Source organism: Bufo bufo, chromosome 4 (genome assembly GCF_905171765.1).
Source record: "Bufo bufo chromosome 4, aBufBuf1.1, whole genome shotgun sequence".
Classification (NCBI taxonomy): Eukaryota; Metazoa; Chordata; class Amphibia; order Anura; family Bufonidae; genus Bufo; species Bufo bufo.
The window spans coordinates 406186699-406204189 of NC_053392.1; positions in this window are offsets into that span (position 1 = coordinate 406186699).

Genomic DNA, 17491 nt, shown 5'->3' on the forward strand with positions numbered 1-17491 from the left:
ACCGTCACAGAAAAAAGGGAATGGAGGGTGCAAAAAGCCCAATGTGGATAAAAGCCAATCCAATGATGCAGACGTAGAAAAAGGGCAGCACTCCAATAGATAAAATATCAAAAAACTTTATTTACCCATAAGGCTGTAGCGACGTTTCGGCTCTAACACAGGAGCCTTCCTCAAGCAAATCGATTTTCTACTGGAAGTGCTGTCCGTTTCCTACTATATTTTTGGGTAAGAAGTTACACCCTGGGACATAGCACCCGACGTACCTTTTGTTAATTGGTGCTGCCATCCTTTCCTTTTGTATATATATATATATATATATATATATAGTAGGAAGGTGCAAGGGTCTGTCATTGACGGAAGGTATGTGTCACTGAGATTCCTGGCCTCGGTGAGGTAAGAGCCGGTAATTATAAGTGTCAGCGGCAGTTAGTGCTGACTGACACTATTTGTTATTTAGTATGGCTGTAGAGCCGATCCGGGCTGGCTCTTACTGGGAGCAGCCGAAGTGCAGGGTGTGTTCCAGGTCGGATTTTGGTTTGGGATATAAAAACCCAGCCAGCAGTCTCAGGTGTGTGGATTATCCTCCATCTGAGAGTAAAGCTGTGGAGTACTCTATGCTGAGGACTGCAAACAGGCGTGCAGGCCGCCTGGAAGCCTGCCAGTGAAAATTTTCTGTGGCTGAGCATATAGCCGGGTGTGAACTGACACCTAGGATTCCAGGTGACCATTGTTTTGTCTTGCTGTGAACAAGCACAAAGACTTTAATGTTATTATGTTTTGCTGTGTGTGAACAAGCACCAAAACTGAAGTTAATTTGCAACCTGGTTCCTTTCCTCTATACTGCGTCCGCTAACCTGTCTACCAGAGCAAAACCCCACATTTGGTGGAGGATGCGTGCATCCGGTAACCCCGAGATAATAGACAATAGTCACCAGTGCCAGGTGCAAGTGGGAGATACCCTGGCAGTGGCGCTGCTGGACTCAGGTGTCCCTGGTAAGAGCTGCCCTGGTGCGTCCCGCCGAGTATACTGACCGAAAAATAGGTGTAGTGTGCATCCATGGAGACTTAAAGGACTATCCAACTGCCCTGGTGTCACTATCCACTGTGGTCGGAATGTGGACTCATGAGGTGGCCATCGCCACAAAGTTGCACTATGAACTAATAATTGGGAGAGACTTCCCTTGTTTCCTGGCACTATGGCCGGATACGAAAGTTACCGATACCCGGGAGACAGATGTAACCCCAGCAGAGTGGTCTGGATCAGGGGGGGAAACCAGAACCCTGGGAACCTGAGTCCAAAGGGCCAGCGTTAGGAGTGACCACCACTTCGGTGGAAGAGGGGGAGACAACCCCTCTAACTGTGATGGTGGGAGACGTGGAGGACTTGCCGCCAGGTCCGGAGTTGGCAGACCTCAACATCTCCGGAGATAACTTTGTCACACCACAGCACCACGACCCGACTCTATCTCGAGCCTGGGAAAATGTGGTAGTAGTTGAGGTTGAACCGCAACAACCGGGGGCCGAGTCTTTGTTCCCCCATTTTGTGATTCAACAGGAGATGCTTTATTGGGTAAATCAACTTCAGGGTGAGCATATTAAACAGCTGGTGGTGCCCAAGGCGTATGGCAAGTTCGTTTTGGAGTTAGCACACCAACATGTTCTTGGGGGACACCTGGACAGCAGAAAGCACAGGAACGGATTCTACAGTGGTTCTACTGGCCCAGTGTGTTCAGAGAGGTGGAAGAGTATTGCAAGTCTTGCCCAACTTGCCAGATAACCAGCCCCCAGCCACATTTCCGTAGTCCCCTGGTCCCTCTCCTGATTATTGAGGTTCCATTCGAGCGGATCGCTATGGATCTCATAGGCCCAGTACCGAAGTCCGCTAGAGGGCACCAACACATCTTAGTTGTCCTCGACTGCGCCACTCGGTACCTGGAGGTGGTGCCGCTGCGTCATACATCAGCCAAACTCCTAGCTAAGGAGTTAATGGAGATGTTTTCTCGAGTGGGTCTGCCTAAGGAGGTTCTGACTGACCAAGGAACCCCGTTTATGTCCAAGGTCATGAGGGAACTCTGTAAGCTGCTTCACATAAAACAGCTTTGGACGTCTGTGTATCATCTGCAAACGGATGGCCTGGTAGAGAGGTTTAATCAAACACTAAAAAGTATGTTAAAGAGTGGTGTCTAAGGATGGGACGGACTCGGACTTTCTTCTGCCCTATCTCATGTTCGCAATGCGAGAAGTGCCCCCAGCAGACACCCTCATGGTCTTTTGGACGTCGCCAAAGAGGTATGGGAACAACAGCCCACACCGCACAAAAGTGTTGTTGAGTATGTCACCCAGATGCAGGGATGGATGGAAACAGTGTTGCCTCTGGTTAGGGAGCATATGGGGGCAGCACAGCGTGCCCAGAGTAGGGTCTATAATAGACAGGCTTGGGTCCGGAACTTTAACCCAGGTGATTGGGTGTTAGTTCTGGTACCCACCATAGACAGTAAGTACCAAGCTAGGTGGCAGGGGCCCTACGAGGTACTTGAAAAAATTGCAGAGGTAGATTACAAGGTACATCTGCCAGGGAGGCGAAAGCCGGAGCAGGTGTACCATGTGAATCTGCTCAAACCCTGGAAAGATAGGGAAACCTGTACGGAAGACAACCATGACCAGGGTTCCTAGGGGAAGAGGTTTCGACCCCTTTGTCTGAAGCAAGTGAAGAGACTGCCACAGTGAAAATTGCTGACAGCCTCTCCTCTAAACAGGCTTAGGAAGCCAGGGAGTTCATTAGTCGGAACACGGATGTGTTCTCAGACCTCCCTGGATGCACGTCCATAATCCGGCATGACATTGTCACTGAGCCTCAGGAAAAAGTCTGGTTAAAACCATACCGGGTACCCGAGGCTCGGCAACAAGCCATCGCGGAGGAAGTACAGCTAATACTCCAGCCAAGTGTCATCGAGGAATCAAAAAGTGAATGGGCCAGTCCGATAGTTTTAATACCCAAGCCGGATGGGACATTGCGGTTCGCAAACTGAATGAGGTGTCCAAGTTTGACGCGTATCCAATGCCCCGAGTAGATGAGCTTATTGAGAAGTTAGGCCAAGCCCGGTATTTTTCTGTGTTGGACCTCACCAAAGGGAACTAGCAGGTACCCTAGACGGAGGCTGCCAAGGAAAAAATGGCTTTCATCATGCCAGAGGGGCTGTATTAGTACAAGGTATTACCCTTTGGTCTACATGGCGTTCCCGCCACGTTTCAAAGACTAATGGACATTGTACTCCGTCCACATCATCAGTACGCTTCGGCGTACCTGGACCATATCGTTGTCCATAGCACCGACTGGGAAAGTCACCTACCTAAAGTACAGGCTGTATGTAGTCGACTGCCTTAGGAAGGTTGTCTTAACCGCTAACCCAAAAAAGTGCACAATAGAGTTAGAAGAGACCAAGTACCTGGGGTATGTAATTGGGCGTGGAATAATCAAACCTCAGGTGAACAAAATTGAGGCAATTAGAAATTGTGCCCCGACCTGTCACTACTCGGCAAGTAAAGTCGTTCCTGGGTATGGTGGGGTACTATATGAGGTTTGTCCCCAATTTTGCTACAGTCGCCACACCATTGACAGGCCTTTTAAAGAACGCAAGTCAGTGACGTTCCAGTGCAATGAGCAGGTGGAAAAGGCTTTCTCCACTTTGAAGTCGGCCCTGTGTTGGTCCCCGGTATTGGTGACGCCCGACTTCAAGAGGGAGTTTGTGGTACAGAACGATGCCTCTGAAGTAGGCCTCGGAGCTGTACTTTCTCAGGACATCAATGGTGAGGAATATCCTGTTGTTTTCCTGAGCCAAAAGCTTACCCAGCTTAGACTAGGTATAGTATAGTGGAGAGAGAGTGCCTGGCCATCAAGTGGGCACTCAAGTCTCTCCGCTATTATCTAATGGGGAGAAAGTTCAGTCTAGTGACCGACCACTCACCTCTCAAGTGGATGAGCCAAGCCAAAGAGAGGAATGCTTGGGTCACCAGATGGTTCTTGTCTGTTGAACATAAGGCAGGCAGGTTACAGGGAAACGTGGATGCCCTGTCCCACGTACACTGTCTGGCAAGTGTTCACCCCCTCAGGGTTGAACAAAGGGGGGAGGTATGTAGGAAGGTGTAAGGGTCTGTCATTGACGGAAGGTATGTGTCACCGAGATTCCTGGCCTCGGTGAGGTAAGAGCCGGTAATTATAAGTGTCAGCGGCAGTTAGTGCTGACTGAGATTATTTGTTATTTAGTATGGCTGTAGAGCCGATCCGGGCCGGCTCTTACTGGGAGCAGCCAAAGTGCAGGGTGGGTGGCTGCATCCCACGTTCCAGGTCGGGTTTTGGTTTGGGTTATAAAAACCCAGCCAGCAGTCTCAGGTGTGTGGATTATCCTCCATCTGAGAGTAAAGCTGTGGAGTACTCTATGCTGAGGACTGCAAACAGGCGTGCAGGCCGCCTGGAAGCCTGCCAGTGAAAATTGTCTGTGGCTGAGCATATAGCCGGTTGTGAACTGACACCTAGGATTCCAGGTGACCATTGTTTTGTTTTTCTGTGAACAAGCACAAAGACTTTAATGTTATTATGTTTTGCTGTGTGTGAACAACCACCAAGTCTGTTGTGTTTTTGCTGAGTGTGAATAAAACAACTGAAGTTAATTTGCAACCTGGTTCCTTGCAGAAAAGTATTGCAGTAACACATGTTTTGCTATACATGTTTATTCCCTTTGTTTGTATTGGAACAAAACCAAAAATGGGAGGAAAAAAAGCAAATTTGACATAATGTCACACCAAACTCCAAAAATGGGCTGGACAAAATTATTGGCACCCTTTCAAAATTGTGGATAAATAAGATTGTTTCAAGCATGTGATGCTCCTTTAAACTCACCCGGAGCAAGTAACAGGTGTGGGCAATATAAAAATCACACATGAAAGTAGATAAAAAGGAGAGAAGTTCACTTAGTCTTTGCGCGCCACACTAAGCATGAACAACAGAAAGAGGAGAAGAGAACTGTCTGAGGACTTGAGGACCAAAATTGTGGGAAAATATCAACAATCTCAAGGTTACAAGTCCATCTCCAGAGATCTAGATTTGTGTTTTTCCACAGTGCGCAACATTATCAAGAAGTTTGCAACCTATGGCACTGTAGCTAACCTCCCTGGGCGTGGACGGAAGAGAAAAATTTATGAAAGGTGTCAACACAGGGTAGTCTGGATGGTGGATAAGCAGCCCCAAACAAGTTCCAAAGATATTTAAGCTGTCGTGCATGATCAGGGAGCATCAGTGTCAGCGCGAACTATCCGTCGACATTTAAATGAAATTAAACGCTATGGCAGGAGACCCAGGAGGACCCCACTGCTGACACAGAGACATAAAAAAGCAAGACTACATTTTGAAAAAAAATGAACTTGAGTAAGCCAAAATCCTTTTGGGAAAACGTCTTGTGGACAGATGAGACCAAGATAGAGCTTTTTGGTAAAGTACATCATTCTACTGTTTACCGAAAACGGAATGAGGTCTACAAAGAAAAGAACACAGTACCTACAGTGAAATATGGTGGAGGTACAATCATGTTTTGAGGTCGTTTTGCTGCCTCTGGCACTGGATGCCTTAAATGTGTGCAAGGCATCATGAAATCTGAGAATTATCAATGGATTTTGGGTCGCACTGTAGAGCCCAGTGTCAGAAAGCTAGGTTTGCGTCCGAGATCTTGGGTCTTCCAGGAGGACAATGACCCCAAACATAAGTCAAAAAGCACCCAGAAATGGATGGCAACAAAGCGCTGGAGAATTCTGAAGTGGCCAGCAATGAGTTCAGATCTAAATCCCATTGAACACCTGTGGAGAGATTTTAAAATTGCTGTTGGGAAAAGGCGCTCTTCCAATAAGAGATAACTGGAGCAGTTTGCTAAGGAAGAGTGGTCCTAAATTCCGCGTGAGAGGTGTCAGAAGCTTATTGATGGTTATAGGAAGCAACTGATTTCAGTTATTTTTTCCAAAGGGTGTGCAACCAAATATTAAGTTAAGGGTGCCAATAATTTTGTCCAGCCCATCTTTGGAGTTTGGTGTGACATTATGTTCAATTTGCTTTTTTTCCTCCCTTTTTTGGTTTTGTTCCAATACACACAAAGGGAATAAACATGTGTATAGCAAAACATGTGTTACTGCAATACTTTTCTGTGAGAAATACTTCATTTTCTTGAAAAATTTCAGGGATGCCAACATTTACGGCCATGACTGTGTATATTTGTGATGAGCGGGAGGTGCCATATTAGATTTTGACGAAATTTGCGAATATTCGCTTGAATATTCATCTCATATTCGTCGAAATCGAATATTCGTCATTATTCTAGTTATCGCGATTAATATGCGATTTAAATAATCGCGTATTGCGATTTTAACTTAAGGTAACTTTCCTATTGGTTTGATATCTAGAATTAGCGAAGATGACGAATATGACGAATGTATTCGCCATATTCCTCAAAACAAAGATAACGAAGTATTCTCCATCTTCGTTTTAGCTCCATATTCATCAACTTCGCTAATTCTAGCAATCAAATAGGAAAGTTGACTAGAGACAGCTAAGTTTTTAATTCGCTATGCGATAATATCACTTTGCTTTTTTTTTAAATAAATAAAATAATTATAATACTTGATAATTATTATAATTATTCTATTTATAAAAAAAAAAAAAGCTAAGTAATATAATCGCATAGCGAATGAAACACAGCCGTCTCTATAGTCAACTTTCCTATTTGATTGCTAGAATTAGCGAAGTTGATGAATATGGAGCTAAAACGAAGATGGAGAATACTTCGTTATCTTCGTTTTGAGTAATATGACGAATACATTTGTCATATTCGTCATCTTCGCTAATTCGACCAAGCCAACCATAGTAAACCAGGTCTAAGTTGAAATTGCAATGCGATTACTTCAAGTTATATTAATCGAATTGCGATTTCAACTTAGAGCTGTGTTTCTAATGGGTCAGCTTGCTAGAATTAACGAAGTTAACGAATATGGAATATAGCAGTGCTAAGTTGAAATCGCAATTCGATTAATATAACTTGAAGTAATCGCATTGCGATTTCAACTTAATTCTCACATCCGACAGTACATTCTAGTATGGAGGCGTTCCCATGGGGATGGGGACGCTCCATGAGCATGGAAGTCGGCAGAAGCGGCAACGGGCACTGACTGGAACAGCCAGGAAGCCAGGAATTCTCAGGACAGGTAAGAACTACTTTTGGGAAGTGAGAAAGAAAAAAATATAACAATAAAAATAAAGAATATTCGAAATAGCGAATTTATAGTGCTATATTTGAAATATTCACGAATTAGCGAAGTGCCGATATTCGCTAAAAAAATTCGCTATTCGAATGTTCGCGCTCAACACTAGTGTGTGTGTGTATGTATGTATATATATATATATATATATATACACACAAACAGATTAAGTATGAATGGCCACAGCACAGCAAGTGAACAAAACACACATGTGGATATATTAGACTGCCCTTTAATACTGAGTCTGACGCACATTAAGTCTATGTAAAAAAAAAATAACAGATTAAGTTTGAATGCTGCAGCAAGTGAACAAGATACACGCAGCGATATATTAGACCATCCTTTAATGTTGAGTCTGACGCACAGTAAATATATATATAATGTGAGAAGGGCATGGATTGGGAGAACCGATATCTGCCATTGAAACCGTTAAACTATGTGTGGTAAGCCTTGGGTGTGTCTTTGGGAACCGAAAAGTTAACCCAGACACAGGATAAGCAGGGTTGATAGTGTGTTTTGTCTATGTTGGCCATAGCTAATATAGACATATTTGTAAAATACGTACTGGGACCTGCTTATACTGGAGTGAGTGAGGTTGGCAGTGGGACACTCACTCCACCCGGGCTTCGGTCCTGGGCTTTCATAGCCCACAGCTGAGAGTCACATGGGTCATTAGGGCCTAATTTACAGCTTAGTGTAGAGCTGAGCAGGGTGGCTATACCTGGAGAAGCTGACTGCTGAACCACAGAAGGTATTGCATGTGCCAACCAATACTTGCCATTTGTACCCATGGGCCAAGTAGCCAATCCCACGTATAGTCAGGAACCGTGTTTTGTATTAGGTACTTGCTCCGCCGAGCAGGGTTTGTTTGTTTAAGCCTATTTGTTAAGGCTATGCTTATGTTTAAATATATGTGTGAAATAAAAACACTTAAATTGGACTTTATCCTGTCTGTGTACCTGCACAACTACCAAGTGTCTACCAGAACGATCCCCCACAATAATAACAGATTAAGTATGAATGCTGCAGTAGGTGAACAAGATACACGCAGCAATATATTAGACCGCCCTTTAATACTGAGTCTGACGCACAATAAATATATATATAATAACAGATTATGTCTGAATGTAATTCAAGAAACGGGGGCACATCAAAAATAGGGGTAAGAGTGCCGGCACACGGTATAAAACACACTGTATGATTTAAAAGAGAAAGAATACCGAGATAATAGCCGCACATCTAAAAAAGTATGAAATTTATTAAGGACAACAGACACGACAAGAAATAGTTAAAAACATTGTATACAATGAATCTGGGCCATGTGCGCTAATCATATACACATGCCCTCCTGACTCACCACAACACCATGAACATTCCCCCACACATACAAATAAATAGAGAAGTAGAATGCATGTAATCCATCAACAATGAAATTATTGGAGAGCTGTAATACTTATCATTAAAGATGACGTAGTGGGGGTATGTGTGGTGGTCAGGAAACAAGCCCAACGCGTATCGCCAGGCTCTGCTGGCTTCCTCAGGGGTTCCTTTTCCTGAATACCACAGTAGATCCTTATATATGCACATAGTAATTACAAATAACCATCAAAATCACCTGTGTTTAGGCGGCAGAGTGGGACGTGGGGGCGGCAACCCTCCATGTAGGTGGTCATGGGAAGAAGAAGGGAGGAGACGAAAAAAGGAAAGGGGGCAACCCAGTGTAATCTGATGTGCGCTGTAGAAAGGCACTGACCATGATTCACTGATGACGGCCTGTATAGCGGCCAGAAATGATGCGCACCCATGTGTGCCGCCGAGCCGGCGCGTCCTGCGTTCCAAACCCCGGAAACAGCAGGGCGCGCATGCTCAAAAGGCACACACTGGGTGCCAAATACCAGAATGGAAGAGGCCCCATGTGTGCCGCCAAGCCGGCGTGTCTCTGCGTTCCAAACCCCGGAAACAGCAGGGCGCGCATGCTCACAAGGCACACACTGCGTGCCAAATACCGGAAGTGCTCCGTAATTGTTGGAATCAACATAGGCGCATACAAGGAAGAGGTCCCGCGGGCAAGGTGACATAGCAACGAACTGGGGGGGCATAAAAGAAAAGAAAAAAGAGGAAAAAAGAGGAAAAAAATTATAATAAATAAAAAACCAAAAAAGAAGGACCTAACCTAAAATTGATAGAAAATCTATCCATTGCATGAATATGCAGCAGTGGACTGTCGCAATATTATTAACCATAAAAGAGGGCTCCATGATTGTAAGAATGGCCCCATAATGAGACACCATCTAGTCACATGTTCAGTCCAAAGCTGCATAAACAGCTGAAATAGTCAAAAAATTCATAATCTGTATCCCTTTACTGTGTGAAGAATATATATATAAACTCTATTACATAGATTATTCGTGCTTAACCACTTCAGCCCCCCTAGCTTAAACACCCTTAATGACCAGGCCACTTTTTACACTTCTGACCTACCCTACTTTCACCGTTTATTGCTCGGTCATGCAACTTACCACCCAAATGAATTTTACCTCCTTTTCTTCTCACTAATAGAGCTTTCATTTGGTGGTATTTCATTGCTGCTGACATTTTTACTTTTTTTGTTATTAATCGAAATTTAACGATTTTTTTTTGCAAAAAAAAGACATTTTTCACTTTCAGTTGTAAAATTTTGCAAAAAAAAACGACATCCATATATAAATTTTTCTGTAAATTTATTGTTCTACATGTCTTTGATAAAAAAAAAATGTTTGGGTAAAAAAAAAAAATGGTTTGGGTAAAAGTTATAGCGTTTACAAACTATGGTACAAAAATGTGAATTTCCGCTTTTTGAAGCAGCTCTGACTTTCTGAGCACCTGTCATGTTTCCTGAGGTTCTACAATGGCCAGACAGTACAAACACCCCACAAATGACCCCATTTCAGAAAGTAGACACCCTAAGGTATTCGCTGATGGGCATAGTGAGTTCATAGAACTTTTTATTTTTTGTCACAAGTTAGCGGAAAATGATGATTTTTTTTATTTATTCATTTTTTTCTTACAAAGTCTCATATTCCACTAACTTGTGACAAAAAATAAAAACTTCCATGAACTCACTATGCCCATCAGCGAATACCTTGGGGTGTCTTCTTTCCAAAATGGGGTCACTTGTGGGGTAGTTATACTGCCCTGGCATTCTAGGGGCCCTAATGTGTGGTAAGTAGTTTGAAATCAAAATCTATAAAAAAATGGCCGGTGAAATCAGAAAGGTGCTCTTTGGAATGTGGGCCCCTTTGCCCACCTAGGCTGCAAAAAAGTGTCACACATGTGGTATCTCCGTACTCAGGAGAAGTTGGGCAATGTGTTTTGGGGTGTCATTTTACATATACCCATGCTGGGTGAGAGAAATATCTCGGCAAATGACAACTTTTCCCAATTCTTTTATACAAAGTTGGCATTTGACCAAGATATTTATCTCACCCAGCATGGGTATATGTAAAATGACACCCCAAAACACATTCCCCAACTTCTCCTGAGTACGGCGATACCACATGTGTGACACTTTTTTGCAGCCTAGATGCGCAAAGGTGCCCAAATCCCTTTTAGGAGGGCATTTTTAGACATTTGGATCCCTGTCATGGTCTTACCTTCTTGCTGTTCTCCTTCGTTTGACATGTGCTGGCGGCCATCTTGGTTTCTGGGTTTCTTGTAGCCTCCCACCCTGCGGCTCCTCCTTCCCACTGGGAGGAGCTGGATGCCTAGCTCATATATATAGGAGGTCTGTGGCTTCAGTTCCTTGCTTGGTCCTCCTGTGTTCACATGCTTCTAGACTGCTGCTGCTTCTGGTTCCTGATCCTGGTTTCGTCCGACTACCCTGCTGGTTCCTGATCCTGGTTTCGTCCGACTACCCTGCTGGTTCCTGATCCTGGCTTCGTCTGACTACCCTGCTGGTTCCTGATCCTGGCCTCGTCTGACTACCCTTCTGGTTCCTGACCTCTGGCTTCGCAAAGACTCTGCTTCGGTTTCGCCATCCGCTTGGACTTTTGCTTTACAGCTTTATTTTCAATAAAGCCTTCTTATTTTCACTTATCTCTTGTTGTACGTCTGGTTCATGGTTCCTTGACAATCCCAGACTTCTTCTCACGCTTTAGGGCCCCTAAAAAGCCAGGGCAGTATAAATACCCTACATGTGACCCCATTTTGGAAAGAAGACACCCCAAGGTATTCAATGAGGGGCATGGCGAGTTCATATAAAAAAAAAATATTTTGGCACAAGTTAGCGGAAATTGATTTTTTGGGTTTTTTTCTCACAAAGTCTCCCTTTCCGCTAACTTGAGACAAAAATTTCAATCTTTCATGGACTCAATATGCCCCTCAGCGAATACCTTGGGGTGTCTTCTTTCCAAAATGGTGTTATTTGTGGGGTGTTTGTACTGACCTGGCATTTGAGGGTCTCCGCAATCATTACATGTATGGCTAGCATTAGGAGTTTCTGCTATTCTCCTTATATTGAGCATACGGGTAATGAGATTTTTTTTTTCCGTTCAGCCTCTGGGCTGAAAGAAAAAATGAACGGCACAGATTTCTTCATTCGCATCGATCAATGTGGATGAAAAAATCTCTGCCAAAAAAAAAAAAAGGAGGGGAAAGGCGTCTGCCAGGACATAGGAGCTCCGCCCAACATCCATACCCACTTAGCCCGTATGCCCTGGCAAACCAGATTTATCCATTCACATCAATCGATGTGGATGAATAAATCATTGCCGGGATTTTTTTTTTTTTTTATATATATACAAAGTGTTTGCCAAAGCATATGAACACTGCCGCCTCCTCAGCTCATATGCCTCGGCAAACGTATCTTTTACTGCATAGGAGAAATCTCATCTTGCAGCGCCGCATACACCGACTTGTGTGTAATCTGACAGCAGCGCAATGCTTCTGTCAGAATGCACATCAGTGCTGCAGCTAGTCGATCGGTTGGTCCACCTGGAAGGTAAAAAAAAAAAAAAAAAACCAGACCGCAACGCAATAAATTTTATTAACTTTATAATCAATTTTGAACAGAACATATAAACTTTTTTTTAACTTTTTGAACTGAAAGTTAACTTTTTTGCTTACTAGTGTTTTTTTTTTTTTTTTTTACCTTTATAGGACAAACCTCTCCTTCCCCATGGGACAATGTGCAAAGCGCAAATCGGCCAAAGATGTGGCGAAGTACATTATGCACTTTATCCCAGGTGAAAGGAGAGGTTTGCAGTAGCTGTGAGTGTAAGGGCCCTAATAGCCCTGTGTGCCCGTCCTGTGAGATGCAATCCCTATGCTAAGTGTACCTGTGTGTAGTACTTCCGGAAACACTCTCCAAAGCATAGGGCAGGGTGGTCAGGACAGTCAGGACAGAAATAGCGGGTGTCACGCCTTATTCCACTCCTGCTACAGACACAACATCTTTTTCGGGGTGACGGTTGGGTTGAGGTACCAGGAACGACACTGGGGAAATGTCGCTCGTGTAGACGGCTAACTACACTGGTGGATTGGGCCACGGAACCTCCTGGATACAGAAGGTTCGCGATGATCTCTTCCTGAAATTTGAGGAAGGATCCCGTTCTCCCAGCCTTACTGTAGAGAACAAAACTATTGTACATCGCCAATTGAATCAAATATACAGACACCTTCTTATACCAGCGTCTGGTGCGTCGGGAAACTAAATAGGGAGCCAACATCTGGTCATTGAAGTCCACCCCTCCCATGAGCGCATTATAGTCGTGGACTGAGAGGGGCTTTTCAATGACACGGGTTGCCCTTTCAATTTGTATTGTCGTGTCTGCGTGAATGGAGGAGAGCATGTAAACGTCACGCTTGTCTCTCCATTTCACCGCAAGCAGTTCTTCGTTACACAAGGCAGCCCTCTCCCCCCTTGCAAGACGGGTGGTAACGAGCCGTTGGGGGAAGCCCATGCGACTAGGTCGCACGGTGCCACAGCAGCCAATCTGTTCTAGGAACAAATGCCTGAAGAGGGGCACACTTGTGTAAAAATTGTCCACATAAAGATGGTACCCCTTGCCAAATAAGGGTGACACCAAGTCCCAGACTGTCTTCCCACTGCTCCCCAGGTAGTCAGGGCAACTGACTGGCTCCAGGGTCTGATCTTTTCCCTCATAGATCCGAAATTTGTGGGTATAGCCTGTTGCCCTTTCACAGAGCTTATACAATTTGACCCCATACCGGGCAAGCTTGCTTGGGATGTATTGTTTGAAGCCAAGGCGCCCGGTAAAATGTATCGTCTACGCAGATGTTTTGCTCTGGGGTATACAAATCTGCAAATTTCTGGTTGAAGTGGTCTATGAGGGCCCGAATTTTGTGGAGCCGGTCAAAAGCTGGGTGGCATCTGGGACGAGAGGTGCTGTTGTCGCTAAAGTGCAGGAAACGCAGGATGGTCTCAAAACGTGCCCTGGACATAGCAGCAGAGAACATGGGCATGTGATGAATCGGGTTCTTGGACCAATATGACCGCAATTCATGCTTTTTGGTTAGACCCATGTTCAGGAGAAGGCCCAGAAAAATTTTAATTTCGGAAACTTGGACTGATTTCCACCGGAAAGGCTGGGCATAATAGCTTCCCGGGTTGGCGGATATAAATTGTGTGGCATACCGATTTGTTTCTGCCACGACTAAGTCCAAGAGCTCCGCAGTCAAGAACAGCTCAAAAAATCCCAGGGCCGAACCGATCTGAGCTGTCTCAACCCGAACTCCAGACTGGGCGGTGAAAGGGGGAACTACAGGTGCGGCTGAAGTTGGTGACTGCCAATCAGGGTTTGCCAGCACCTCAGGGACTCTAGGGGCTCTACGGGCCTGTCTTTGCGGTGGCTGCGACGGTGTAACTATTGCACGTGCCACTGTACCAGCTTCAACTGCCCTTCTGGTGCTCGCCACTTCACCATGTTGTACGGCAGTGCTGGTACTAGGTCCAGGGAGGGCTGCGCTGCTGGTGTAAACCTCACCACGTGATCCGACAGCGCCAGCCCCACTCTGCTGCCCTTGAAACGGATCCTGCGCAACCTGTGGTCTAGCGACATGGGGCCGGGTATGCCTGGTGCTATCAGGGACCTCAACCTCCTCGTCCGAACTTTGGGTCAGACTGCCACTGCTCTCTACAGGTTCATATTCTGACCCGCTAGATTCGTCAGATGAGGGTTCCCATTCCTCATTCAACTGGGTCAGAAGCCTGTAGGCCTCTTCAGAAGAATACCCCCTGTTTGACATTTGGACTACTAAATTTAGGGGTATTCATTGAGACTACCCAAGAAAAAAAGCAAGCCTGTCTTACAAAGGGGAGGCTAGCGAAGTACCGGAGGCCGCTGCGATTGATAAAAAATATCAAAACTGATTTTTTTATCGCCGCAGCGCTTGGAAAGTGATTGTGCAGTGATCAAAAAATATAATATTTTTTGTCACTGCGGCGGGGCAGGCGTGGGTGAACGCACGTGTGGGCGACCGATCAGGCCTGATCGGGCAAACACTGCGTTTTGGGTGGAGGGCGAGCTAAGGTGACACTAATACAATTATAGATCTGACTGTAATCAGTTTTGATCACTTCCAGATACTATAAAAGTACAAATGCTGATTAGCGATACGCTAATCAGCGAATCAGTGACTGCGGTGCGGTGGGCTGGGCACTAACTGACGCTAAACTACCTAACCAAGGGGCCTAAACTATCCTAAAACCTATCAGTCAATACCAGTGAAAAAAAAATGTGACAGTTTACACTGATCACTTTTTTCCTTTCACTAGGTGATTGACAGGGGCGATCAAGGGGTTAATTCGGGTGATGGGGGTGATCTGGGGCTAAGGTGTAGTGTTTAGTGCTACTCACTGTGATGTCTGCTCCTCTGCTGGAACCAACCGACGAAAAGGACCAGCAGAGGAGCAGACAAGCCATTTAACACATCATATTTACAAATATAATGTGTTATCTGGCTTTTCATTTGATTTTTTAAAAATCATCAGCTTGCCAGCGACGATCATTGGCTGGCAAGCTGATGACTCGACCCCCCTCTAACTTTTGCCGGCCCGCGATGCGCATGCGCGGGCCGGCTTTGAGCGAAATCTCGCGTCTCGCAAGATGACGCGTATATGCGTGACTCTGCGCAGGGCTGCCGCCTCCGGAACGTGATCCTGCGTTAGGCGGTCCGGAGGCGGTTAAACCTCCTTTGTGTTTTTATACTTTTAATATCCATATAATTTTATTGTTTTAGATTTATTATATCTTTTATTTTTAATATTTTTGACGTTTTTTATTATTTTTTATATATATTTTATTTTTTATTAACCTTAATTTTCTATCAGATATTTATAACTATTATTAGACTATCACTTATTATATTTTATTTTAAGTTTTTATTATTAATTATTTAAATTCCTGAGATTTTAATTATATTTTTATAAAAAGATTTTTTATATTATTGATTATTATTTTTAATATTTTATATTTTATATTATATTTTTATTTTTATTGTTATTTTTATATATTATTTTTTTTATTTTTTAGTTTTTTATATTTTATATTATATACATTATTCATTTTATATAAGTGCAATTAACCATTATTCATTATTTTTGTTTTTATTATTGATTGCTTTTTTCCTAAAAAAAAAAAAAAAAAAGGGAAAAGGGGGAGCTTGCCAACTTGTCCGCAGCGCCCTCAGCCAAGGCACACAAAGAAAGGGGAATGAGAGAGAGGGGAAGGATGAAGAAAACCCTGTATGCCAAAAAATTTGAATTATTAAAAAATGTTGTACAAAGTAATGCAATTCAAAACACTATTCTGTATACATGACAAGAGCAACAAGTTCTTCAATACGCATCATCTTGAAGGAACCTCAGATAACGATCCAGAGACTTCTTTGTGATCCATTCCAGGCTGTTCCAGGTAGGAAGAGGAGAAACATTATAAATTCCGGCAACCGCTGGAGTGAAGACACGGTGATCTTGTGAGAAAAGTGCAGAATACATGTACAAGTCTAGGAAAAAAGAGAGAAATTGTATTATAGTATGTGAATGAAGTATTATCCAGAATAAAAACCTGTGAATGAAAGTTCCTCATTAAGACCCCGAGGGGACATACTATCCAAATTGAAAATCCATCGGGATTCAGCTTTAAGTAGACATTGCGTCATGTGTGTACCCCTAATGTTATGTTGGATCTTTTCTAAACCCACCACCTCCAAACCATTGTACTTACCAGCGTGATAATCCAAAAAATTAGTGGCCACAGAAGTGAGAGGTTTCTCCTTTTCGGACCTATCCTGGGCAGCCAAAGTAATGTTAGACATGTGCTGCTGGATTCGTTTCCGTAGTTCCTGTGAGGTCTGCCCCACATATATCTTCTTGCATGGACAGATGATACCATATACGATATTCCTTGTGCGGCAGTTGATGTAATGCTTGAGGCGTACACATTGTTCATCCTTTGTGAACATATCCTTGCCCAGCATAAAAGGGCAAACATTGCATTGACCACACGGATGTGTGCCATTCAATCTGACCCCCCTCCCCAAACCCCGTGTGGGGCGCTGAAAATGACTTCGTACAAGTTGGTCTTTAAGGGAAGGTGCCTTGCGTGCAACTATTTTTGGTTTTTCATCTATATAGGGTACCAGCCTTTGATCAGACATGAGCAGGAACCAATGATTTTCCAAGACCTTGTAAAGTGCTGTCCACTGATTGTTATAGCGAGTAATGAGATGTATCTTGCCATCCCTGATTTTAGATTTTGGGGTGAATAACTTAGTTCGGTCGGAACTCTTGGCATCCTCATATGCACGGGATATAATTTTCTTAGGGTAGCCCCTGTCCTTAAACCGTAAAGACGGGTCTTCTGAGGCTGTCCTGAAGTCGGTCAAATGCGTACAGTTACGTCGTAATCTGAGGAATTGACCTTTCGGAATTCCATTTCTCATATGCGCCGGATGGAAACTCCCATAGTGCAACAAACCGTTATTGGCCGTGCTTTTTTGGAAAAGGGAGGTAATAATCCGTTCTTCCTCCCTGCGTATTTTCAGGTCCAAAAAATCCACTGAGACCTCCGAGATGGTGTATGTTAAATGAATATTCAAATTATTCTCATTTAATGTGTCAATGAATTTGATGCATGTCTCTCTTGAGCCCTGCCAAAAAAACAGAATGTCATCAATATAGCGGAACCAGCCCACC